The 26,500-nt window shown below is 40.7% G+C and overlaps 1 protein-coding gene across 1 annotated transcript in view; it reads left to right on the plus strand.

Annotated features, from left to right (window-relative positions):
- znf385d (zinc finger protein 385D) overlaps window positions 1-26,500 on the plus strand; it is an 83,596-nt gene that overhangs the window by 14,064 nt on the left and 43,032 nt on the right. The gene's annotated exons all lie outside the window — the stretch shown is intronic.

The following is a 26,500-nucleotide window of genomic DNA, read 5'->3' on the forward strand; positions in this document are numbered from 1 at the left end:
TAAAATAGGGCCCAAGGACATTACCAGAAAAAAACCCGGAAAGTCTCAGTATCGTGATACTGTCCCTGGTGTTACTTGGTATCAGATTGAATGTTATCGGTTGTGATGGCGCAGTGGTGATGACACCAAATTTCATCTGGGTTCAATTCCCACTGCGATACATCAACCAATGTGTCCCTGAGCAAGACACTTAACCCTTAGTTGCTCCAGAGGCGTGCGACCTCTGAGATATATAGCAATCGGATAAGCGTCAGCATGTAAAATGTAATTGTCATATTGGACACCTCTACCTCAACTCACCTTTATGTATAAAAATGTTGTTACGTGATAACAGGTTATGGCCACCTGACATTACATTTATATACAATTAAATATGTAATAACATAATAAGGAAATGATGTTCATCAACGTATCTGGCAAGTCGCAAAATGTTCATACTTATGGTATGAGTAAAATGTTCACACTTAACATATTTCATTTGTTTTACTACAATATCCACTCTTGCACTACATTTAGAGCTGAAACGATCAGCAGAAATTAATCAGCAACTATTTAGATAATTTATTGATTGTTGTTTTTCAAGCAAAAAAAATCCAAAGATTTGCTAGTTCTAGCTACTTAAATGTGAAGATTTGTTGTAATCCTTCGTATTTTGTGGTATGAAACCAATGATTGTTGGGATTTGGACTATAAGTTGGACAAAACGAGCCATTTCTTTTATTTTACAGACAAAACGATTGATAGAGGAATTGAAAAAACAATCTGCAGATTAGTCAATTTTGAAAATAATCGCAGCCCTAAACACAATAATGATCCTCTCCTGTTCTATGCTGTGATTGGTTTTAGCTGTTTAATTATTATTATTATTATTATTATTATATTATACAGTAGGTATACTATTTATCTGTTGTAATGTCGATGTGGAAGTATCTATTAAAATTTGAAATTATTCCCTTAGAGATCATTGTTTTTAAAACAGGGGCGTCACATTTCAGAGACAAACTCTTCTTTCAAGATCTAGAACCGGTGTGAACAGATTTCGGAAATGCATGCGTCTACACACCCCTTATTGAATTTGTGATTGGTGAGGCGCTACCTTCTAAATGGAGCACTCACCCAATGTGCACTTAGTGCACCAGGACTCATGTGTGCACTCGTATGGATCTATAGATTCTCTTTTTGAAAGTAGAAAGTAATAATGAGGAAATATGTGGCCGGGCACAGCTCGGATCAGCGAGGTCATCCAAAAAAAATACGATGACTTCTGGGAAAAAAAAAAGACAAACCCCGACAGATATAAGTCAAAAGTGTCTTCTTTGGAATTACAAAGATAGCTCAATTTTAACACTGCTGGAAAGAGAGGTTGACATATGGAGCACAGCTGGATAAGAGGGAGAACACGAACACACACACACACACACACACACGCGCACACACACACACACACACACACACACACACACACACACAAAGAAACAAAAAAAGAAAAGTTGGGACATCGTCGAGAAAAGCTCAGATAACCCATGGGAAGGCAGATTGTTGCATGAGAAAGTTCAGGAATACTGCGTCTCTTTTCTCGCCCTGTCTAATCTGTATTTAACAGACTTGTCTGCAGATAATGAGTAATACACTGGGAAGCCTCCAAGTGTTGGAAAGCTGATACTAGATTAACTCAAAGTAATCACCTCTCGCTCTCGGTCGCACAGACACACAAACACACACCATTCTTGCCCTTTCAACCCTTCACTTTTCTTTCTCAGCCTCTTTCTGTTTCCCTTTTTGTCCCTTTCCTAATCACCAACTCAGTTGTAAAAGCAGGAGTTGATACCAGACGACAAGTTACTGTTCTACATTATGTTGTTGTGCTGCCCCCTTTTTTTAGCGCTTTCATCACCAGTGTAAGTTTGGTTTCAAGGGTGCAACAAAGGAGCCTGTTTGCCAGCTTGGAGGTCTGATCAGGTTTCTTGGTGTGTCACACAGTCGGTGGCTTCCTGGGTGGGAAAAGATGTTTTACAAATCTTATAAACAGAGAGCTGAAATGTCAAATCATTACCACAGAGGAAAACTCTTGGATTCAAATGGTTGCTTGAGTAAAAGTAAACAAAAAACTGGCAGCAAATTGTACTTAAAGGGACAGCTAAAGGGACAGACCACAAATCAAAAATACATATTTTTCCTCCTACCTGTAGTGCTATTCATCAATCTTGTTTTGGTGCGAGTTGTCCAGTGTTGGAGATATCGGCCGTAGAGATGTCTGCCTACAATATAATGAAACTAGATGGCACTCAGCTTGTGGTGCTCAAAACGCCAAAAAATACATTTTTACAGCAATGTCTATTTTAAAAAACTCATGACCCGGTCACTCAAGATAACCCACAGACCTGGATGTGACAACTTTCATGTAGGAACTATTTTGCATTCATTTCATGTTACACATGGAGTAAAAAGCTGAATATTTCCCTCTGAAATGTAACAGTTTAAGTATCAAGTTGTGCAAATGAAAATAATAAAATATGCTCTTTACTAATCTATGCAAATAGCTTTCTTAACTTTAACTAAAAAAGTTGCTTTCTGCCTCCACATATGGGCAATATGGCTTCAGTCAAGCAGTTTATTAGAAGATGCGGATCTCTGATTATAATTGTGCGCAGAAACCCAACAGCTGTTCAGATGAGTGCAGCAGATTTAGTGATTTACAGACGAAGCTAGTTTCCATGTGAACTCCCACTGACAGCACACTCTTTATATCTGCTTGAGATGAGGTCAGATTTGCTTAGGTGCCTCCGGGGCTCAATAAACATTTACACTTCCATATTAAAAAACAAAAACAAAAACACACACACATCAAATAAAATCATAGATGATGACAGTTCTTCCATTAAAGCGCTAAGAACACACTTCATCCTAGAAACACACATTATTAGACGTATTTTTCATATGCGGTACAAAAAATAAAGAGAATAGTGGAAGCGTGTGCGTGCCTACACCTGTGTGAAATGGGACTAATATCAAAGTCTCTTGTTGAGCTTTTGTGCAATCTTGTTCTGGGCTGAGTGACTGTGACACATTCAGGAAGTATTTTGCCAGAGGGTAAGAAACGAAGTTTTCTTATCCCCCTACATGTTCTCTTTCTCCTTTGTCCCTGGTGGGCCTCTTAATTCGAGGAAATGTAACAGAAAAATGTGGCTTCAAGTGACAAAAAAAAAACAAAAAAAACCCATGTATTTCACTACATGTGCTCAGAGAGACACAGGGGGGGTAAAAAGGTCTTCGAGGAGGCTCCAGTTCGAAAGGAGCTTTCAGACAAACAAGGTACTGTAGAGTTCAGAGTAGAGAAGACGATACATGTCTTGTAGTGGTTATGTTTTTATTACCAGGTGTGGAGCAGTTTATGAGCTACTGTATTTTATGTCTACTTCTGTTTCTTAACAACATAAGTTTGACTGCAGACTGATTTGATAGAAAACTATTTGTCAGTTCTATTCATGTTTAAATTACATTTTTTTAAATGCTTTTTTTCGTAACAGGAATCAACCCAGTATTAGTGCATTCAGGCCCCTCTACTTTATGTTGCAGCCTTATGCTAAACTCCTACAAATACATTTTTGATCTACACTCAGATCCCCATAATGACAAAGCAAAAAACAGGATTTTGATTTGTCCAATTTATTAAGAAAAAACTTTAATATGTATTAGTATATAAGAGTATTCAGACCCTTAAGTCAGTACTTAGTTGAAGCAGAGACTACAGCATTGCACACCTGGATTTGGAGTCTTCCTTGGTTTGAGGTCCAGAACACTCTGAATACCATTATTTGAACATAATTTGGATTTTATACAACATTTTTACAAATACACAGATTAAGGATATGTCTGTACTTTGCCTCAACTCTGACCAGTCCCCCTCCCCCCAGTCCCTTCCGCTGAAAATCACCCCCGCAGTATGACGCTGCCACCACCATGCTTCACTGCTGGGATGGATTGCGCAGGTGATGGGTGGTGCCCAGTTTCCTCCAGATAATGACGCTTAGAATTGAGGCCAAACTGTCCAATCTTTGGTTTGATCAGACCATGCAGAGCATTTTGTTTCTCACAGTCTGGGAGCCTTTTCTGTACCTTTCACTGACAACGTTCTCCCACAGGCTCACTGGAGCTCAGCCAGAGTCCATCGGGTTCTACGTCACTTCTCTTATCAAGGCCCTTCTCCCTTGATTGCTTGTTTGGCCGGGCGGCCTGGTTCTGGTTGTTCCAGAATTATGGAGGTTAACGTGCTCTCTGGAAGATTCAATGCAGTACAATTTTTAAGTAGCCTCCCCCCTCCAGCTCTGTGCCTTGACACAATCCTGCCTCTGAGCTCTGCAGGCAGTTCCTTCAACCTGGTGGTTTTGTTCCTTATGTGATCGCTCAGCTGTGAGACCTTCTATAAACAGGTGTGTGTGACTTTCCAAATCATGTCCAATCAGTTGAATTTACCACAGGTGGACTTCAATCAAGCTTTAGAAATGTCTCAACGATGATCAAGAGAACTGGGAGGCACCTGAGCTACATTTAAAGCGTCATAGCAAAGTGTCTAAAGACTTATGTCAGTGTGAAATTTCAGTATTTTTTCTTTTTAATAATTTGCAAAATATCTAAACTCCTGTTTTCTGTGTGTGTGTGTGTGTGTGTGTGTGTGTGTGTGTGTGTTTGAAATGAAGCTGGTCTGAAAAGAAACAATTTGTGCACTCAAATAATTAATCATGCACATAAATGATTGGGCTCTTGAATTATTAACTTGGGGGCACAAATTAATAATTTATGTGCATGAATTAAATAATATTAAGATTCTGAAATATGGTTATGGGATGTCAAAGATAAAACTATAGTCACATACGTATCTCCAACAAAAATACTTTGAATCCAAGCCCCTTCTTTACATTGGAGCGTCCGTTATTTCACTGTTTATTGTACCACAATTATAAATTCTTTTTTATTCTTCAGCACTAATTAGTTGTCTAACAGGCTCCGAAACAAACAGATACTCCCATCTTCTTATCTAATCTATTAGCAGTCTCTCAGCTGAATTTCTGGACAATATGAAATTCCATTGTGGAGATTTTAATCTATATTTCCAAATACCTATCAAAGTCAGGGGCCTTATTTTAATTCTTAGCAGCTCCTTGGCTTGTACTGTAGATAAATACATCAGTGACATATCTAGATGAAATTAATCAAAACGTGTCTGGTGCAATAAGAATTTTCTGGCTTTGTCCAACTTAACATTCCCCATCTGTTTTCATATCATTAAGAAAGAGGTTTAGTGTTTTGGTTTGTTTCCCTTTGGGGCCCAGAATTTTGAGCAGCTAAAATGAAGGCGAAAAACTGATGAATAACGTGTCACATTTTATTATATCCTCTTAATAAAAATTCTTGAATTCCTTCACCCAACAGCGGTTGAATTTTCTCAACCATTACCAAAACAATTTAATCCTTTAACTAATGTGAAATCGGGGCACTTAATCGTAGAAATGGTATTACTAAAACAACAGTAACAAGTTTTTTTTGACACATTTGTTAACCTGAACATACTATATGTGTATATGAGCACATAGTTGATTTGCAGCGAAGAGGCCAGTTCAGAGTAAAAGAAACACTAATGGCGTTTTTCCACTACATGGTACCTGCTTGACTCAGCTCGGCTCGGCTCGGCTCGACTCGACTCGACCACGGTGCCCCATCCTCCTTTTTCCATTGCAGATTTAGTATCACCTAATGCGTAAGGCGAGAATGGCTGGTCGTTATAGCGACGCCGCAGGAAACTGCCTCGACCTAAACGCGACACACACACAGAACGTCGAATGTGTGATGTCTTTGATTCTTGGCATGTGGCTGTTGCCGCAGCCAGAAGACACATTTTGTTTCAAAAGAAGCTGGAGGCTGCAAAAAAAAAAAAAAAAACACCGCTGGCTAAACTATTTAAAAATGGCGGGTTTGTTCAGGACACCCCCGTCCGTCGCTAGCAATGATGACGCAGTGATTAGTGACGATTCTCTCCGACCAATCAGTAGTCTGCAGGTTTTCACGTTACCTTTTGGTATTGCCTGAGCTCGCCTGGAACCTCGACGGAGGCGATTAAAAAAAAAAAAAAAAAAAAAAAAAAAAAAGTACCTGTTAGCAGGTACCAGGGACTTTTTTTCAAAATGGAAAACCAAAAAAGTTGAGCAGGGACCATGTAGTGGAAAAAACGCCAAAAGTGAGCTTTGGAGAACTTTTGGGATTGCTCTGCAACTTTCAATTGATTCAATCGTGGAAGAGTTGTTACAACTGCCACCTTGAAAGAAATGGTGCAAACCAGAGAAGAAAACGGGGGGAGAGCTCAACAGGAACGGGTGAGTTTTGGAGTGTAATGAAAGAGAAAAGTGAAAGGCGGAAAAGTAGTTTAGAGGAAGTGTGTGTGTGTGTGTGTGTGTGTGTGTGTTTGGGTTGTCTTTCTTTGGCCCTGAAAATAAGATCTATCTTGCCCGGAGCCTACATTTGTCTTGGAAAAACAATACAAACTCCATTTCCCCCTGCAGAGTAATCGGGAATGTGATTTATCGATTCTGCACGCAGATCTGCACGCTGGGAAATTGCTTTGTGGTCCTGCAGCAGCAGTGACACACAGGCCTCCGTCTGCAGCGGCGACAGCATCCCAGTCCATTTCGTTGTGTACCCACCCTCGCTAAGTCAATGTTAACATCAGTGGAAATGTGCCCGTTGATAAAGCACACACACACACACACACACACACACACACACACACACACAGTGAGGTCAGAGGAATTCTTTTGTGCATTCAGGGTTCTGGAAGTAGGGGTATCATGCTCAATTATGGCTGTTTGGAGAAACAGTTGAACTTCATAGAGCAGTTTCCTAGAACGACCTCCGGACAACATCCGACGAATCAGGTCGGGACATTTTCCAAAATTGCCCTTTTTACATTTACAACAGGAGGTTGTCCATTCTCACATACTGTAAATACTCCGATTGGTTTAAAGCAAGCACGAGGCGGGACATGACGCCGATTACACGGCGGTCACTTAGCCGGGTTAGTTCTCTTGCCGTTTCTTGAATTTGTCTGACGATTTCGGCATTGGCCCTTTAACGACAGCAGTCCCTGAATCTCGCCGTTTCTCCAGTTAGACAATTCCTTCTTCGAGTCTCCGTGTAAACAACCCTTCTTTTTCACCCTTGGATGTTTGTTTTCTTTCGGTATCTCGAAACCGCATGACTGAAACGTCACCAACATGCCCACTCGCTCGCTGTGAATTCTCCAGACCATGGCCGGCTATATTTACACATGGGCTCAATAGGACGTTACAGGGGCTTTGCATAGGGAGCTGGCAGGGTGAAGTCCATTTAAAGTCCGGTCCAACTGATTCTCACATTTGTATTCACTCACATACAGCTTCTCAAGGGAATGCCTAGATCATTTCAGGTTAGCGGTGCACGAGTGAAAGTGGCTTACGTGAGATTAACCCTCCTGCGGTTTCACGGGTCAAAAGTGACCTGATAAAAAAAAAAACATATTACCCACCTGTGTCAATAGTTCTCCATAGCAAAGGGAGCTGTGGCTCTGTATTGCATTTAGTGATGGAACAGTATCAAATTGAAGAAAAAAAAAAACAGACTATGTTTTTCATTTTTAATTTTCTATATGCTACCTTTTGTTGAATTATTTTAGGGAACCCAACATGCCAAGCCCCTTGAGGGTATTCTGGATTTCCTTTGCATGTCTGTTTACTTAATTTGTTCGTATATGTAACAACTTTGTTGTTTTTTTACATGTGCTGACTGAACAAATCAAACACGTTTTTCATAAATTTAACCTGCAATAATCAATACATTTACTGTATATTACCAATGGATCAAATGACAATGTGTAATATGATAGTTATCGCTTAGTGATAAATTATCACAGCTGCTCTTTTGGCATCTTTCAGCTCATTGTTTTAGTAACTTTACTGTTTTGGTTCTCGGCTCTCATCAACGTAATTTATTTGATTTGTTTTTTTTATATCAGATCAAAAGCCTGAAATTCCCACTCCAAATGAATTCAAATGTTGCTATTTTTTTCTGCTGGATGTGTAAATAGGATCTTGCTATAACATGTTAACCATAACACCTACATTAGGGTTGAATGAATTAAGTCACTTCAGAGACATTGAAATTTGTCTACAATAGACACTTTTTCTGACAGTAACGTGTGATCTACTCTAATCTAAACCAACGTGTTGTTACATTATCAAAGAGACTCCGATTCTGTTTTGGAACATTTTGATCATCACTCAAGAAAATCTTCAAAAAGGATTTAATGGTGGTAAATAAAAACTTCCAGAACCAGCAGCTCCTCCCTCTCTTTAGCTTGATCCTTTTTTTCTTTTTTTCCTCTTGTTGACCTTTAAATGACAACTGCTCGCCCTGACCGTGCTCTGTATGATGATGAAATGAAAAGTACAAAGGGTGAGTGGGGACTGTTTTGCAGACTCTCATTTGATTTACACATGTCTCATAAACATCTAATGGATACTATAAATTGTATTCCCGGGGGGAAGCGCGCGAGCCAACAAAACGGCGGGGAATGATCAAAGCTAGAGCGCGAGCGGGACCACCACGGTGCCAGCCGCCTTCCCTCCAGCCAGTCACACCTGCTGGAGTGCAGTGGAGTGCATATCTGTCTAATGTGCACCGCAGCGGGCCTTATCATTTAGCCCATGCTCTGGGGCCTTTTAACCCCTCTGAACTGACTGATAGCTTTATGTTGGTGGAGCTCGTCTTGATGTGTTCTCCCACGATACTGTTTCTCTCTCTCTCTCTCTCTCCGTGGATAGCTTCCAGCTCACAGCTCTCTCTCTCGGTGGAATGCAGAGATAATAGCGGGGGAGCTCTAGATGATCTTTTATGGAGGTGCTTAGTGCCAGCTTCCCAGACGAACGCTGTAGTCCAGCGTCTCCTCCTTGTCTCTATAACCTACTGGCACTGGCACCGCAGTCAGGTTAACAACTCTCAAAGCTCCTCTGGGTGTTTAAATAATGTGAATGTCAACCGCGGTGTTATAACTGATGAACACGGGGGTTTGAATCGAATGACAGTGATGTATATTTGTTTCCATCTTGTGTTTCAGTGCACACACTGTGCACATCAGATGCTTGGATGTAGGAGAGGAATGGAAGACAGAAGCAATCTGTTTTTGATTATTTGATGACGTTGCCATGTGCCTGGGATTCTTTGAGGCAATAACAAAAATATGTCCGCTTTAAATGCCCATCTGGTCATCTTAAAACAGGGACTGCTCAGTTTGACAATTCAAGAAGGTATGCACGTAGCATTTAAAAACAGCAGGTTTAGATTTAGGACAATTGTGGTCACAGACAGTGACTTCAGTACATTTCTGAAAACAACAGTAAAAGAACAGGACCTGGATGACATGAGGTTCTGAGGTTTATCACAAATGTCGTCCTGCTGGAAAACAAGTGTCGGAAAAAGCCAGCGTTAGTTAAAAATGCTGTCTTTCCAGTTGTTGCATGCGTGACTACAAATGTTAAACACATGATGCTGATGAAGCTTGGTTGAGGTGGTCGATGGTCACAGTTTGGGGACAATTGTGGCATGTCAGTGTGGTCAACCCTCCTTCTGCGAGGATGCAATTATAATAGAAGCTAGATTAGATTATGCAGTATTGTCTAGTCCACAGTTATTTTCACTTTTCTGTCAGATATCTCAAAATAAGTTTGCTTCATTTTGCATAAAAGAACACAAACCCAAAACAGCTCGGCATGCACAGGATTAGCACAGATGTCCATAAGCAAACATTCGAGCACAAGAGTGCAGAGGAAGAAAAGAAGGGAGAACTCTTCAAAACAGCTTCACGAGTGAAAGCAGCGCCCTTGATTTTGCACGGTTCACACCCATGAGAGCCTTTGGGTCTAGAGAAAAATCTGTGGATCACAGTTGATTGGAAAAAAGAAAAGAAAAAAAACGTATTCCAGCCACACAGATTGTTTACTTTTTCCTCACTTTCTCTAATCTTTTTTTAATGTGAAATCCTGGATGGTTTTTACCTCCTCAGGCCTTTGAAAATCATATGCAACCTGTGAGAAAAGGTTGTCAGTCAACATTGTTTTCCTTAAAAGTGTCCCAATCCAAAGAGGTTGGGAATTATTACCATAGATCACTATGGGATACTATAGCTGGGTTGAATTTGGAAATGCATTAGATTTATGCAACCAAATAATTTTTTTGGTAAGTTTATAAGGGGAGCTGTGGCTTCATATTGTCTTCTTCTCTCTCACATTGACAGCCTCACTGGAGGCCTGAGTCTGATGCTATTTAGCCAGAAAAGTTGTGGTTTCTCTTTGCCTCTTAAATTTTAACTCAACCGGGGATTGTTTCTGCTTCCAAGAAATGTTTATCCAATCTGCCCATTGAAAACATATGAAAGCCAAGTACTATTACCCTTTAAGACAGCTGTGTGAGAGTTTCCCAGAGCTGAGCATGTTCCATCTCTGACATCCGTCCTTCAGTTAATCTCCTTAACTGTGTGTGCGTGCGTTAGGATTGGCCTCACGCTGACCATGTTTCACCGTCAAAACAGAACCAGCTGGAGCGCCAGTCCGAGCAGTTTGCACCTGCAACGCCATTGTTCCCATAATGAAAAACACACAAGTCCCAGAGGGAGAATTCAACGGTGTCTTTTTGCACGGAGACAAGGTTGACCCGGGGATTTATGAGAGTGACAAAACTCCCAGGCTTAAATCATCGTTTTGATGAAGCAGCCCGGGGGCTGCAGTTGTATGAGGTCTTTGGACAAACCCTGTTTGTCATCAGGGATACTTCCTCCTCTGTAAAGCTTTCTCATGTGTATTTTTTTCAAGAGCAAAGTTTTTCTCCTAATGAGCTCATGTAAATGTGTCCCCTGTGTGCCCAGAGAACTCAAACGAGGGTCAACCGTAAATCCTTTCTGCTGCAGAGCCCCCATAACAAATGGCAGCTGACTTGGAGTTGAAGAAACTGGGCTGAAAGTCATTGCTTTGAATTCCTTGCTTTGCAATCTATACCTGAAAAATGCAATAGCCGTCATTGTGTTGCAGTTTGAAGGGAAAAAACACAAAGAGAAGCCCCTCACATGCAGCCAATGAGTGCCTCAGCATTTAACAGTGCAAAGCTTTACTGTAGCACATATGCTTAAATATGTATAACGGAATAAATGAGAAGCAGGGAGTGTTGATAAAGAGCATGCTTGCTCAGCAAACTTTCCCTGCATTAAGTGAAGCTAAAGAATACCAACATCAAAGAAAGCAGAATTAGAAACTTGATTCCCCGCAGGGCCTGTGAGGAAAGTTACAAGGAATACGGCGTGTACGTTGCATTGTTAAGATCCAGTGTTTGCAGGTGGCTCATGCAGTTTTCTATCCGAGGGCATTGATTTTGGAAATCCAATAGATGTCCACGCTCCTCGGGCTCCTCTCTCATTACCACGCTATCAGCCTTGTTTGATATTCATGGTGGAATATTATGAGAAGATAAATCGTTTCATCTTAGTTTTTATTGAACCCTGCCATGAGTGAGACACTCTCCTCCATCCTGTGGGTGTAGCTGAAGCACTTTGATAGAATGATGGATTAGAAATTAGCCAGTGAGGGAATTTAGCAGAAACACGATCGAACTCTGTCCGCTTGAGTTTCACTGCACGTGATTTATATGCAAAAAGACTTTCAATGTCCTGACATTGCACTATTCCAGAGCTTATTACGGTATATGCTAAAAGCAGAATACATATTTTTTTAAGCACATGCATCTCATCAAAAACCAATATGTTCATGATGTGTTTTCAATGTTGGTTGTTTTGCTGACATCCGTGCATGTCCGAGAGATCACCTGTTAATTGAAATGTGGACGGGACTGTAACAACCTTTTCCTGTTGAAGTTTGAGTTTCTTTCCTTTTTCTGTAAAGCTACAGTCTCAGTGATGCATACCCAGCATTGGAAGCTTTTCAGTTCAATTTTACCCCCCTATCAGCTCTCTGCAATGTCATCACTACTAAACTACACATTTACTGATGACACAAGAGTGTTTGCTTTTAATAGGCTCTGTAGTATTGGGAAAACATTAACTCACCCCTATGGAGTACATTTAAAAGCCTCACCTTAAATGAACTCAAGCATTTTGGATTTGGAGATTGAGATATAAACTTTAAGGCGTGGTTAGGTCTTAGTCCAATGTGCTCTGCCGCTACAGGATGTTCGTAGTCATGTATTTAGTCCACTGCAGCATAAAATATGACCGTTTTGGCTACCAAACTGGTCTTCATGAAGGTCCGACTGAAACAATGTAAAACAAAATAGAAACAAGACTCAAGGCTGATTTATGGTTGTACGTACACTACCGGTCAAAAGTTTGGGGTCACTTAGAAATTTCCATTCCAGACAGAATACCAGCAGAGATCAGTTGCATTGTTTTTTTTAATCAGGGCAGCAGTTTTCAGATTACATTATGTGCTTACATAATTGCAAAATGGTTCTCGACTGTTGTAGACAGAAGTGGCTGAAGAAACACTTGAAATTCATGCTTTTTGGTCTAAACGTCATACCCAAATTAAAAGTGGTACAGCTCCCATATACTTTGACACTTAGGGGTGTGCCTGATATCATTGGAAAGGAAACATTCACAAGTTTTTGTTACAAGTGTCAGGGCGATTCTAGGCCTTACTGACACAGAGTTACAGAGGCTAGAATGGAGATTTTCTATTTCTGTCCAAGTTATAAATCTGTAAAATTATTAAAATACACTGCTGTAAACACATCTGACAGGTGACAGACAACACAGCATTAGCCACGTCTCAGCTTACTACAGAAAAAAATTCAGAAGCTAAAAGACTCAAAAATGGATTTTATATGAATTCTTTTCTACAAATATGTCTGTGCGTTTTTTTATGTCTATTTGAAAAGTGCAAATAAAAAAGCCAAAAAACTACAAAATACAACACTTCTCAAATACACAAACAAACCCACATCAATCACCTTTCCAATGATATCAGGCACACCCCTGAGTGTCAAAGTATATGGGAGCTGTACCACTTTTAATTTGGGTATGACGTTTAGACCAAAAAGCATGAATTTCAAGTGTTTCTTCAGACACTTCTTTCTACAACAGTCAAGAACCCTTTTGCAATTATGTAAGCAAATAATGTAATCTGAAAACTGCTGCCCTGGTTAAAAAAAAAATACAACTGATCTCAGCAGGTATTGTGTCTGGAATGGAGTGGAATGGAAATTTCTAAGTGACCCCAAACTTTTGACCGGTAGTGTAGGCTCTGCGTACAGCTCCATAGCCTACGTAAGTGGCCTACGATGTTGTGAGGATTCATACTTGTGCGCTGGTTTTCTCTGCATCGGTCTAGCGTATCTCTTTAAGACAATAGCCGGTATGTGTGTGTGCGTGGGGAGTGTGTGGTAGAGTGAGTGAGAGAGTGACAGGATTAGCTTCACAGCGAGTACCAACTCTGGAGATAGAGATGGAGAAACAAAGTGCTTTCTGATCACGGTCGGAAATCAGTAGCAGGAAAAGTTATTTAACCTTCTCCTTGATTCCATGTTGTTCACGGAGAAGGAGAACCTGGAAATGAGTAGAGGGAAATGCGACGCTTTCAAGCCCAGCCAAGCAGACCAATCACAATCGCTGTGGTCTGCGACATTTCTTGGGAGGTGCCCATCAGGCTACAGCGTACCTAGGGCATAGATTCAACGCAGAACATAGCTCAGGAGTCCACTGTCATGCTAGCAGCTCTGGGAGAGTGTAGGCACTGTGGTGCTTTGAGCTAAATGCTAATGCCAGCAACATGCTCACAATGACATTCTGCTTGCATGCTGATGTTTAGCAGATATAAGTTTACTACGCTCACCTTCTTCGTGTGGTGCGTTAACATGGTGACATTTGCTAATTAGCAATAAACACAAAGAACAGCTGCAGGTGTCAATTCCTGTGCAGTATTTGACATGGTTCTATCTGGAGTTCTTTTTGTAAAATGGCAGATGTAAAAGCTGTGATTCACTGGTGGCAAAACTGATATATATGTACTGTATCTATATTTCATAGCAGTTGGCCACAGAGAGAAGCCAATAGACCTTCAATTAGATGAAAATGTAATGAATAATCACTTTAGTTTATGTAGCATTGCAGCCAGTTTTATCACCATAACAGCTGACTGTTGGGACGCTCTGCTGGTGCTGAATGGGGCGTGATGCTTTAAGGTTATGGGAGGACCTGGTGCAGAGGGGGCTTACGGTGCTACATTGTTATCTTTCACCTCAGCTGGACAGGGGACAGACTGTGAGGCTGCCAAATGCCTTAAGGGAGCTCTCCCAGTTCAATATTTCATCCTGATGAGGCCCAGTGGTGTGAGAGGGGTCAGCGGTGGAGCAATGGGAGAATCTGGAGGGAACATTCATACCTGGTGAAAAACATTGTGTTTGTGAGAGAGAAGTGCAAAGAGAGCAGAGCAAGGAGGGAAGGCAAAAAGGGTCCGGGTTACAGAAAAATGGAGAAAGAAATCGAAAGGGGGGGAGAAGGAGGGGCTGAGTGTTGGAGGGCGGAGAACATAGTCATAGATATATAAACAAAGAAAGAAAGACAGTGAAAGAAAATGTAAAAAGAAAGAAAAAAAGACAGTGAAAGTGAATATCAGAACAAAGAAAGAAAGACGGTGAAAGAAAATAAGAGTGATATGACAATAAAACACATCCATTTGGCCCATGCAGTGTCTTTTCACCTTCATTTGGCAATTCTATTTCCTAATTGCCATCACTAAGCAACCTGGCTTAAAAAAAAAATGAGACATGTTCATAAGATCTATTTTACATTGTCCCTGACTCCTCATTTTTCTGTGATTACTAATTGGGACTGAAATATTTATACAAAATGCTAAACACACGTACATGTACCTGTTTGAGTTTGATGTACAAGAGGGGATCCTTCAGTCAGAGACGCAGATAAACAAGTTTATTTACCAAGTAAAACAGACTTTTCCCCAAAAAGTTTGAAGCTGACCAAATAGATCTTTAGGATTTAAGACAGAAAGCAGATTTTATGAATTTAAAGCACAGTTTCTTCCCTTCCCATTTTACATATTTAACTAACAATATTATGTATTGGTGTATTACATTTTACTAAATGTATATCCAAATGCCATACATACATTGGACATAGAATGACTGCATCTGGGAACAACTGTTAGAAGATTTGCTCTCTAGTGTTAGCTTATTTGCTGCTACCTACCAATTTGCACTATTTGTAATGGTGTGTTGTGTTATGGGTATTGTATGTACCTTGCTGTACTAAGCCAAAGACAGATTTCCAATGACGCAGACAAAAAAGTCAATCTAATCTAATTTGTCAGTTTTGGGGCTCCTAGTCTAATATCTGAAAAAAATTGCACACTGGCTTTAGTGATTTAATGTTGAGTTATTGTGGTACTTTTGAAACCTCAAAGCTGGTCTCAGTTGCTACATTTTCTACCTGATACCTTCACTGGCGTAATATTTTGGTGGTCACTCCCCTCTTTTCCTCCTTTATCATAATGTTCTGTGTTTTTCTGCGAACACCTGGAAGCCTGTTCTTGTTGTTATAAACCAATGAAATCCCCCCTCGCATTTGACTTGCTAGTTCCCAAAGTCCTTCCCGTGTGGCAACAAGCTATGACATCAGCTGATGATGAGCTAATGGACTGGGTCAGACGGCCGAGGTAAATGGGAGACACATAGGGGCGAGGATTACATTTGACAGGTCATTTATCCCACTTTAGTTAATAGTAAGCGAGGCTGGCGGCCGTGAATAGACCTCACCAGTGGAGCCATCATTGACCAGTCACTCTTTCTTTCTGTATGTATTTTAACAGATATGAATGTTTATATTATATACCTTGCTTGCTTTTACAGAATAGATTCCTCTGTGCCTCCGGAGCATGTGAAGAGAAGACCCAGTATAAACACTACATGCCTCAGTCATACACGTTTCAAATATAGCCTACATTGTGTATAAATTATCAAAACACAGGCGTCTGTTGGACAGATATGTGCTATCCAGCAGCTCTACGCATGACATACACCTTAGCATGATATCATTATAGAGCTGGTTCTGCAATAAATTCCTTAATATTAAAATGCATAGGTATGTGCAGTCGGTTTGGCTTTTGTGTGGGCTCATTATGTTATGTGCCTGTTTTTATCCAACGTTAAATCAGCGTTAATTCAGCAGCTGATTTGTTCTCATTGTCCAATTTTCCTCTTCTCTTTTGATTACTGCAAAATGACATTGTTTACTGTAAAAACAGAATTTTTTACAATCCAGGTGAAATTCAGTTAAAGCTAGTGCTGTCAGTTAAACGCGTTATTAACGCAAACCCATTTTAACAGCGTCAATTTTTTTATCACAAGATTAACGTTCTTTTTGGCCTAGCAAAATTTCGTTTTTTTCACATGCTGTTGCAACAACTAATAACGTTAGAAAAACTACAACACCCCACCGGATCTAGCTAGACCGCAAACAAAACAACAGGCACGCCGCACTCACTTGTTTGGGCTTGCGAGCCGGCCAAAGAGTAGCAGGCTAACGTTACGTTTTGAGTGGATGATTCTGAATGGAAAGTTTACTTTTAAAAAGTTGCCAAATGGTTCCATTGACAAGACCAAAGTGATCTGTGTGTTTTGTCGTTGTGAACTGATCCTCGCAGCATGTCCGGTAGGAAATACCACTTCGTGGCCAAGCACACAGCTGTTGCGAATTCTCCGCCCCCTCGTCAAAGCCAGGCGACAATGGATGACTTCAGACAGAAGCACATGGATACCACAACTAAGAACAAACTTACTGCAGTCATATTTAAATGGGTCCAAGTGAGAATGTTAGTTAGAAATTGAACACTACAGTATATGCCAATGTTGTTTTCAATAAAAAAACATTTGCACAAAGCAAGCCGATCCAATTTTCCATGTTGATAAGAGCATTAAAATGAGAAAAAATAATGGGACAAAAAGAAATCAAGGGACATTTAGAATAAATAAAATTAATTAATTAATTAATTAATAACAATCAATTGCGAGTTAACTATGACATTAATGCGATTAATCGCGATTAAATATTTTAATTGTTTGACAGCACTAGTTTAAACCCATCTGCAAACTTAGCACAGCTACAGACAGGAGTAAAATATAGTAGTAACCAATCCGGCTGCTCAAACAGGTAGCCACAGCTGAAGTTCACCGGTGTTTCTCTGCAAATAAACTGAGCATTAATTGTCATGTCATTGTTTTTCAAAATGATACTGTGCCAATCACAAAAATGACAGCATCAGCCACCTAAAACGACCTATATACACTGTATATATATATATATATATATATATATATAATTTATTTTTTTCCTCTTGTGGTCATATGAATACTGACTACAGGGTGTATAGTTGGGCTATGAAAGTGTGAGAATTTGGCACCAGAGGATGCGGTTCACGTCCCGTCTCCTATCTGCAGTCAACATTTTTTTTTTTTTTAACCATGACGGCAATCTTTCCCTAATACAGGTTTTAGGGTGCTTTCACATTTGCAGTTTGGTTAATGTGAGAAAGAGAAAAAAATATACATAGTTGCCTTTTAGTTCTGGTCTGGTTCGTGTTCACACGGATTTTTTTTTTTTTTACAAAGAAACCAAAACACATGAAGTCAAACAGACTGCAGATAACTCATTGATTAAGCAGTTTTGACGATTGTCATCCTGCATCATCAGATCAGGACCCACCTGGGGAAATCAAAGTCAGATGACTAACAGCCGGTCATGCTGTACTTAGTCCAGCTCACTGAATGTGCACAGATGTGCAGAAAAGCCCTCCCCTTTTCACTATCTATTTTTGCAGTGGCATCATTGCTGCATTCGGGGCTTCAAGCTGCCCAGGACGGCTGTGATTGGTTTAAAGAAATACAAACAAGCCAGAGCATTTCCTCACTTATCCCAGTATAGATAAGTGGAGATAGGTCTGGTAATGCGAGACTCTGCTGCACTTAATGCTTTAATGTGTCTATTTCTGTTCTCTGGTGTCACAAGGAGCTCACAAAGAAATTACTCATTATGAGCGTTATTAGTATTATTAGATTGCAAATCGACAGCATGTTGTGCATAATGAAAAAGAGGCGTCTTGTTCAGCAATAATCTGCAGGATATTACTGGGGGATCTTTAGGTCGCTCACTTTTTAATGGGCTTAATGAACTGAAGTACACACAGTAAGAAACAAGCACAGCAGACTTCGGTTTTAACAGTTTTGGACTGATTGATTGAGGGGAAATCCCTGCATGGTTACCATAGTTCCCAAATGATTTGCATAAATGTAATCATGATTTATATAGATTGGATATAATATCGCTTCGTGAACAGATCATGATCAGCAGATTCAACAGTAGTTTTTAGTTTTTGAAATCATGCTAAAATCAATTTACATTTACTATCAAAAACTCCTGTGATGGAACCATATACAAATAAACCCCACCAGGGTTCAATGAACAGCTTTCACACCAGCCCAAACAAACCACACCAGAGTTTGTTTTAACCTACATCCACGATATTCTACTTCCAGGATTGCTCCGTCGCTGCTCGAAATTCCCTCTTTTCGCCCAGGTGTCCGTTACCTTCCGCTTTCTTTGTGTTGGCATTCTAAACTTGATTTCTGAGGACTATGGTTAACTGCTCCTCAGATCTCTGCAGGGTAAATCCAGACAGCTAGCTAGACTATCTGTCCAATCTGAGTTTTCTCTCGCACTACTAAAGCAACCGTGGCTCCGTCTTGCGATGATTGTGATTGGTTTAAAGACATGCCAATACACCACAGCAAATTGTTCTCCCATCACAGAATACTGTGGATTAGCCAGACCCTCATGCGCAGCGCTATGGAGGAAGGTCTGGCAATGTGAGACTATAGTTTTAACCAAAGTGCACAGGTTCAGTGAGAAAGCACCTCAACCTTTAACATAGAGGCGATAGATCCAAAAACATGGTCAAGTCATTGTTGGACTTGTTTCTACTGTATATCTAGAAGATGAGTGGGTTACTACTTCCAGTTGTGTTCATAGAAAGCAGATTTATAACTCCAGTATCGTCTAGTCTGTAATTTGTTTGACCACACAAATGATGTATATACATTCACATGCATAATTAAAAAAAGAGGTGAGTTATACTGTTGATAGAAAACCACCATTTTATGTGCTGCTTATGAGATGATTAACAAACTGCACACCGGTTTTACTTCTTTATTGATGTAAACAAAACATAATAGCATCAATAATAAATAACTTAGAGATCGTTATTGCAGAGTGAAAAGGTAGAAGAGAAAACCTGATTTTATTTTACTGTGGATTGTGATTTTTTTGTAAGGAGCAAATATGACTTACACCACGTAATAAAAAACAAAGCTCATACACGATGCAGGATAAAGAACACACATTCATGCTGTGGGGCAGTACAACTGTGACTAACTGCTTTGCTCCTTCAAAGAGATTGTGTAATCCCCTCAGACAGTGTTCAGACAACCGAATTAAACCAAAATGTCACGTAATTGATTATTTGATCTTTTGTTGAGTTTTTTTTTTTTTTTTTTTTTTTTTTGTGCCAGCTTCTTTGTGCTGCACAAACTCCTTCTGTCACACACAAACCGACATCAGGGACGGTTGGCATACGAAGCCTTGTGCGACCAAAACAGATAGCACTTAGTGTGTGTTTTTGTCCCTTTTATCAGTCGTCAGTTGTAAAAGACAGCCTTTCTCGACCGCCATCTCAGCTCATCACTGTCTTGTCCTGTCACATTATCCGGCAGCGTTGAGCGGGGGAACATCCGCGGCGGCTGCTTTGCTGAACTTTGAGACGGACAGGCCTTCTGTGGGCTGTCAGATAGTATCCGGCAAATAACCTGCTTATTCTCCCTCGCTGTCGACACAGAGACAGAGACAGAGACACATCAGTGCGAATCAAAGACAGACGGACCAGTGAAATGAGACGCCCACAGAGAAAATAGATTCACTTACATCGTTACGATACATTGTCTCTGAAAGCTAGCAAATGAAAGTAAAATGTAAAATATTTCACTTATCTGCAAGCTTTAAAATGTGCTTTTAGATTTGACTTCATGGTCAAATTAATCTGAAATTTCGTAAATGAACGAAAAAGGAAAGAGAGAAAAAAAATCTATGTATACCTTATTAACCCCTCTTTGGAAAATTCAACATTTTCACTTATCATACACTTATTTTTATTACTATTATTTTTATATGCACACACACACACACACACACACACACATAGGAAATACGCACACATGCATCCATTGGAGAGATGTCAGAGCGAGGGAGCTGCCAATATACAGGCGCCCTGAGCAGTTGGGGGTTTGGTGCCTTGCTCAAGGGCACTTTGGCAATGCCCAGGAGGTGAACTGGCACCTCTCCAGCTACCAGTCCACCCTTCATACTTGGTCCGTTATCTATCAGTCTGAATGACTTGAACTGGCGACTCTCCGGTTCCAAAGCCAAGTCCCCACGGACTGAGCTACTGCCGCCAAAAAAGGTAAGACAAAGGAAATTGTTGATTGAAAAAAAGTGAGTATGTGAGATAAATAAAAGATTAGGAGTACTGATTTAGGGAACTAGAACACATTAAGAGCGCAGGATAACAACAAATACAAAAAAAGCAATTTAAAGCTGCATTATGCAACATTTGTACATTCAAATAGTAAATAAGCTACCATATACACATTACTGGTTGTGTCTTTGATTCTATGTGTAAGATCCTAAACCCTTTATTTGTACCCGAAATTGCTTTTTGAACAATTTTAAGGATGTTTATGTGAGCCCAAGACCTGTTCAGAGGAACTGCAAACATTTATTTTTCTTTAATTGCAGATTGTCTGTGTTTGCCACCTGCTCTCTGATCGTCTGCGGCGGCTTTACCATTACCTCAGGCGGGAGGCTGTTTCAAGGCAGACAGCTCATCAGGATGATTGACAAGTGTTATTGCTGGAACTCAACCAACTGAGAAAAAAATTCCATATTAGAGCTTGAGGAAGTGATTTGAAAGATGACACTGAATTTAGCGTGCACTGTACGCTGCTGCAGGCTTGAAAATGGGCATGCGTGATATGCTTTGGCGTGTGCGTGGGTGTTCGTACTTATGTGGTTCCTCGTGCTTTATATGTGTGTCACGGTACATTTGCTCCGGCGACATTTCCGTCCCTGGCAGGCGTGGCCCATGCGGAGTGTGTGGCTCAGTGGGTGGCTGATGGGAGCAGGAGCTCAGGGAATAACGTGTCCCTGGCACAGCAGCTGCTCTCCTCAGACGGGGCCTGAACACATCATGTTTTAGTGCGGGGAGGGAATGAAATGCTACATGAATAAATCTTAAAGAGATACATGTAAAACAATACACAGGAGGTGGTGAAATTGTGGTGCTGAGTTGTCCGTAAATTAGCGGCCAAGAATAGCACGCTGGATAAAGAACATTTCATCCCTTTTTTTCTTCGCTTTATACCCAATGATTAATGATAGTGCCACGTACTTAAATTTCTCCTGATCATTTTGCAGGATTCTGCCATTTCTTTTGGCCTCACGAATTCATTTCACAGCATCTGCACCAGACTGAAGGAGAAATAACATGTTTCTATGCCGATGCGTGTTTCTACTAAGAGGTCATCCGTTCTCTCGTGGCCCAGATGTTTTTAACTGGCAGGAGCTTTCCAGAGCTCAGGCCCCAGTTTCCCAGCAGGCTGCAGTGCGTTTGGTTCTCTGCTGTAGTGTTTTACTCTTGCCAGCGACCCTCGCCAACTCCATGTGTCATCCCCTTCTCCCTTCCCAAAAACTTGGGTGAGATTTACAGTACAAAGGTGGACTCTTGCATAACACTCTCTTTCTTTCCAATTTGGAAACAAAGTGTGTCAGGGCAGAGGCAGAGGAGAGTCCCTGCTCTGGTAACGTAATGCAGACTCTTCTGTGTTTTCAGGGTGAGAAGCTGCACATTTCAATGTACATCATTACATGCATTTCAACTGAGCAAGTGGGCGTTATTTGCTCCTACCTCTTTGACTTTGCCTACACAGTGAGTGCAGCGTTTCATAATGCTGATTGTGCATAGCATAGCAATTAATGGAACAAAAGAGCTGATGTTGTTAATATGAAAGTGATATGCACTCAGTCATCTTTGCTATTCTAGATGTTCCTTCCTGACAGGAGCTACTTTCAAATGCTGTACTGTATATTTTGTTTCATTTTGAGTAAATTTATTCTTCATTAAAAGCCAATTTTTTCCCCGTCTGTTACGTAGGAGTGTTAGATCATTCTACCCTTGAATACTGTAGTGCTAAAGTTGTAAAAGCTTTTATTGTCTCTTTATGCCGTCTCTTAATTCCATTTTCTGTTATATCTGGATGCACCTTAAGAGCAAAACTAAGGACCTGTTCCTGCCTTATAGCTGCATGAATTTAGTTTTTTGGCACTTACAGGCAGTGGATCATACTCAACATATCATCACCTTCTAAAGCTGATATGATGAATGTGCTATGGCCTAATTACACATGCAGCAGACATGACGCAACATTAGAATTCATTTAGATTTGTGTTTCTAGTGACCTGATGAATGTTAAGCCCCATATTCATTCTACTTTTACCTCCGCCGACTCCTGAGGGAAATATCTGGCTCCTTAGCTACTAAATGCACCACTATGTTCACCAGCTAGTGGCTAACTGAGTCTGTTTGCTGTTTGGTGCCAAGCAGGTCGGATACAATTGGTTTATCAGAGCTTTTTTGGGTAGCACTTTACTTTGTGTATGTGTTTTGCTGGCGACTTCTTTAACAACGAAGCGGCTCAAAGCATGAGCATGTAGCATCTGTTCCGGTTCTGGCAATTTGTGAAACTGATCCTGGTCCATACTACTAATTGGTACTGAAAACCACATACACTCTCCCTGCAGACCGGCACCGTGTTGATGTGTGTCAACACACTCTGTTCCTATCAGAAATATAAATTTACTGCAGTGCTGAAACACAATGCCATTCCTCAGAAAACCTTTAATGTTGAGTGCCACAGTGGAACATTAGTGTCTGAAAAACACCCACCAAGGACTACTTTGTGATACTGAGCATTGTCTGTGAACATAAGCACTGTGAGTGATTCATGTGAGACTGCCTCACTTCGCTGACAGCTCAATTGCTGTAATTGTTTTTGCTGTGAGAGGAACATTTTATTGAAGCATGATTTTGATTACATGTATGAATCGTTGTGTCAGAAATTAAGTGGAACCGTTCAAAAATATTACTGTGACAACTCACTTTATTTGAGACATGTTTTTATTAGTATATGAAAGAAAAAGATGCAGGCGATTAAACAGGAAGAAAAATATACGTAATTTAGTGTAAAGCACTGTATTTAAATACATACTTACAGATTTTGACTTCACTGCTCACTCAAAGAGCATCAGTAATGAACAACTTTTTTATTGCGTTTTTTTGGCATTAAATCTGATGTCAAAGTCAGAACCATATTGGGAGCTCATAACTCCAGCAACACATTACTACCCTGCAATAAATCCACAATATGTCCCTGCTGTCCCTCCTTCTGAAGCACACATGCAAACACATGCACTGCAACCCTGAAATTATCTAGACATTACCTGGAGGAGCTGTATGTGACAATGCAAATGTCCGGGCATTAAGTGGACTTTACACTGTCAGCTCCCTAGTACAAAGTCTGCGTAATGTCAAATTGAGCCCATATGTGAATATGGCATGTCATTGAGACATGAGAATTCACGGCAAGCAAGTGGGCGTGTTAATGACGTTTCAATCATGCAGCTTACACCATTCTGGAAAAAAAAAAAAGTAAGGTTGAAGAAGAAGGTTGATTTACATAAAGACGGCGACGGAAATGTTTAACTTGAGACGACAAGATTCTGAAATTGTCAGTCAAATTCAAGGAATGGCAAGGGACATGGTCGTTTATGACAAATCACAAACTGGCTACGTGCCCGCGGTGTAAACCGCATCCGAGTATTTCCAGTAGGTGAGAACCCGTATTATGTGGACAATCTCTTTTTTGTGAAAGGGAAATTCTGGAAAATGTGCAAACTTTGATTTGTTTATGAGAAACAGCTTCCGTCTGAATCTGATACTTTTTTCTTTGTCTTTGTCCTGAACCTGTTTCTGTGTCTAAAGGCACCAGTATACTTCATCAGAACAGCTTGTCAGATGGTTAGACAGCTTTGGAAACTCCCTCCCCGCACACCTTTTCGACGTCAGAATTGGAGACAATTTATGTAACTTTCAGAAACACATTCACACCAACGCAGCAATTGACCAGCTGTACTCTGTTCTCTCTCAAGCTCTTTTTGCTTACAGCTCATTAAACTATCAGAGCCGCACATACGAGGCTGACGTCCTCCTGATTACATTCACATTCATTCATTTGGCAGATGATGTTGTACAAAACAACATACAAATATGAGGTACAATGTAAGCCATGGCAGATCAAGGAGAAGCCTTAACTAACAAGTGCCTCAACACTCTGTGCCACATTTCACCTGCCACAAGTGCTACAAGGTGAAGTAGCTGATGTGAAACTGCTCTCTGACAATGGAAAATTGAGTTGCGGAGTTGCTTAAGGATAAAATGAATTCCTTGTTTGGATTGCAGTGATGGATACCGTGATCATTTTATGCTGCTAGTTCTTTGGAAGACAGAAGCTTTTTTTACACAACTATTTTTGTCACCTTTCATGTATACAACCAAGTGCAACAATATAAATGTCTTTGTGGTATAATTGGTAGCGATGCTGCGTTGCTGTGTGGAAAGGAATCCTCCGACACTGTTTCTTGATTATAAAGGTTTATTTACATTGAAGAAATCAGCATCATTTGACAAGCCCTGCAGAGCTCGGAGAGGACCTGTTTTCCCAATTCTCCAGTGGTCCTCTGACTTTCTTTGTTTTAACATGGTATATATTCTATAATGTGTGTAACATAGATGGGGGAGGAAACAATACTTTGACCAATGGCTATCATCCTTTTGGAACCAAGCCAACAAGGGCATCCCTAATTCTTTCCAGATGTTTCCAGAGAAGTGTCCAGCGAATGTAGGCTAAAGTTCATACGAGTTTCTTTGTTACCAAAAACTTAAGACAAAGTTTATAAAAGGTCCGTTATAAGTCCAGATACTACACCTTCCTTAAGAGACTTCCTAAAAATGTGTGCTGGTATCCCCATATTTAAACAATTATTACACCATTTTTATGGTGGCTGGTTTTTCACCTAATTGAGTCTGTTTTAAGTCTGAACGTGGATGAACCTTTTTGCTTCCTAAATTGGTCTCTGGCAGATTGTTTCTGCTTCTCTGTTTGAACCTAAATGGGTCTCCTCAGAACCAGTTTTTGCTGTTTTTATTCAGTGGCTCTTTCGTTGTCACAGTCTGAGCCTAAAGCCGCATGTGGCGAGAGTCAGTCCAAGCCTGTATCAGTCTCTCTTTCAGAGTCCGCATCCCCTTCAGACCAATGTCATGTTTACTTACTGTACCAGAGGCTGCTTCTATTTCTCTTAGAGAGTCTGCATCTGTTCGCCCGGCTTTTCTGAGCTTCAGTTCCAGTTTGTCTCCATTAGGCCTCCGTCCAAGTTTGTTTCCCCCTGCTCTCTGCCTCAGTCAGTTCTTCCTCTGGACCCAGTTCTCCACCATCCAGTCCCTCTGAGCCAAGTCACTCGGTTTCCAAGTTCTTGGTGGCACCCTGACCGGCCTGGAGGGATGTTTGGAGTCTGCTATGGCGATGTCTGCACTGCCTCCCTCTTCCCTCTCTTCAGCCCCTTCTTATCCTCCTCCAACTGTGTGTGTCTTTTCTGCACATTTCAATCCCATGTTTCTTTTTTTCATCACATGCCCTGTAGTCGCCCTCAGTGAGTTTACGTCCTCTAGAGATCGCCTGACCCACGTCACCCAGCTGCTCCTCATTCAGTCCGTCACAGCGTAAATATGGAGACCAGTTTTCAGCCAGTCTTGGCCAGATTGTCTGTTTTGCCAAGCTGCTGTAGCTTTCCAGCCATTGCTCTCACCTGCACATGATTACTCTCCTTCCTGCCTCAGCGCTTCAGGGATTGTTTCGCTGGTTCAACTGCCAGTGTGGGTGAAAATCAAAATATTAGGAATACCTTTGAGTATAGACCAGCACCAACACCAACTACAACATCAAGGGTTAGGGTTAACCCTAACTCTAACTCCAGACTGAGGGGTTAACCCTAACCCTAACCCTAACCTGAAGAGTGGAATCAACTTCTCACTGACGCATTGTCAACAAAAACTTGGATTTATTGTAGAGCCACTGCACTGATATATCACATGAATCAATAGAGAATGCGATAAGACATTTATGTAAAGATTACTGTGCGGTTCTACTTGAAGCACCAGTAGTTATCAACTTCTTCTACCTC

Source organism: Perca flavescens, chromosome 6, assembly GCF_004354835.1.
Source record: "Perca flavescens isolate YP-PL-M2 chromosome 6, PFLA_1.0, whole genome shotgun sequence".
Lineage (NCBI taxonomy): Eukaryota > Metazoa > Chordata > Actinopteri > Perciformes > Percidae > Perca > Perca flavescens.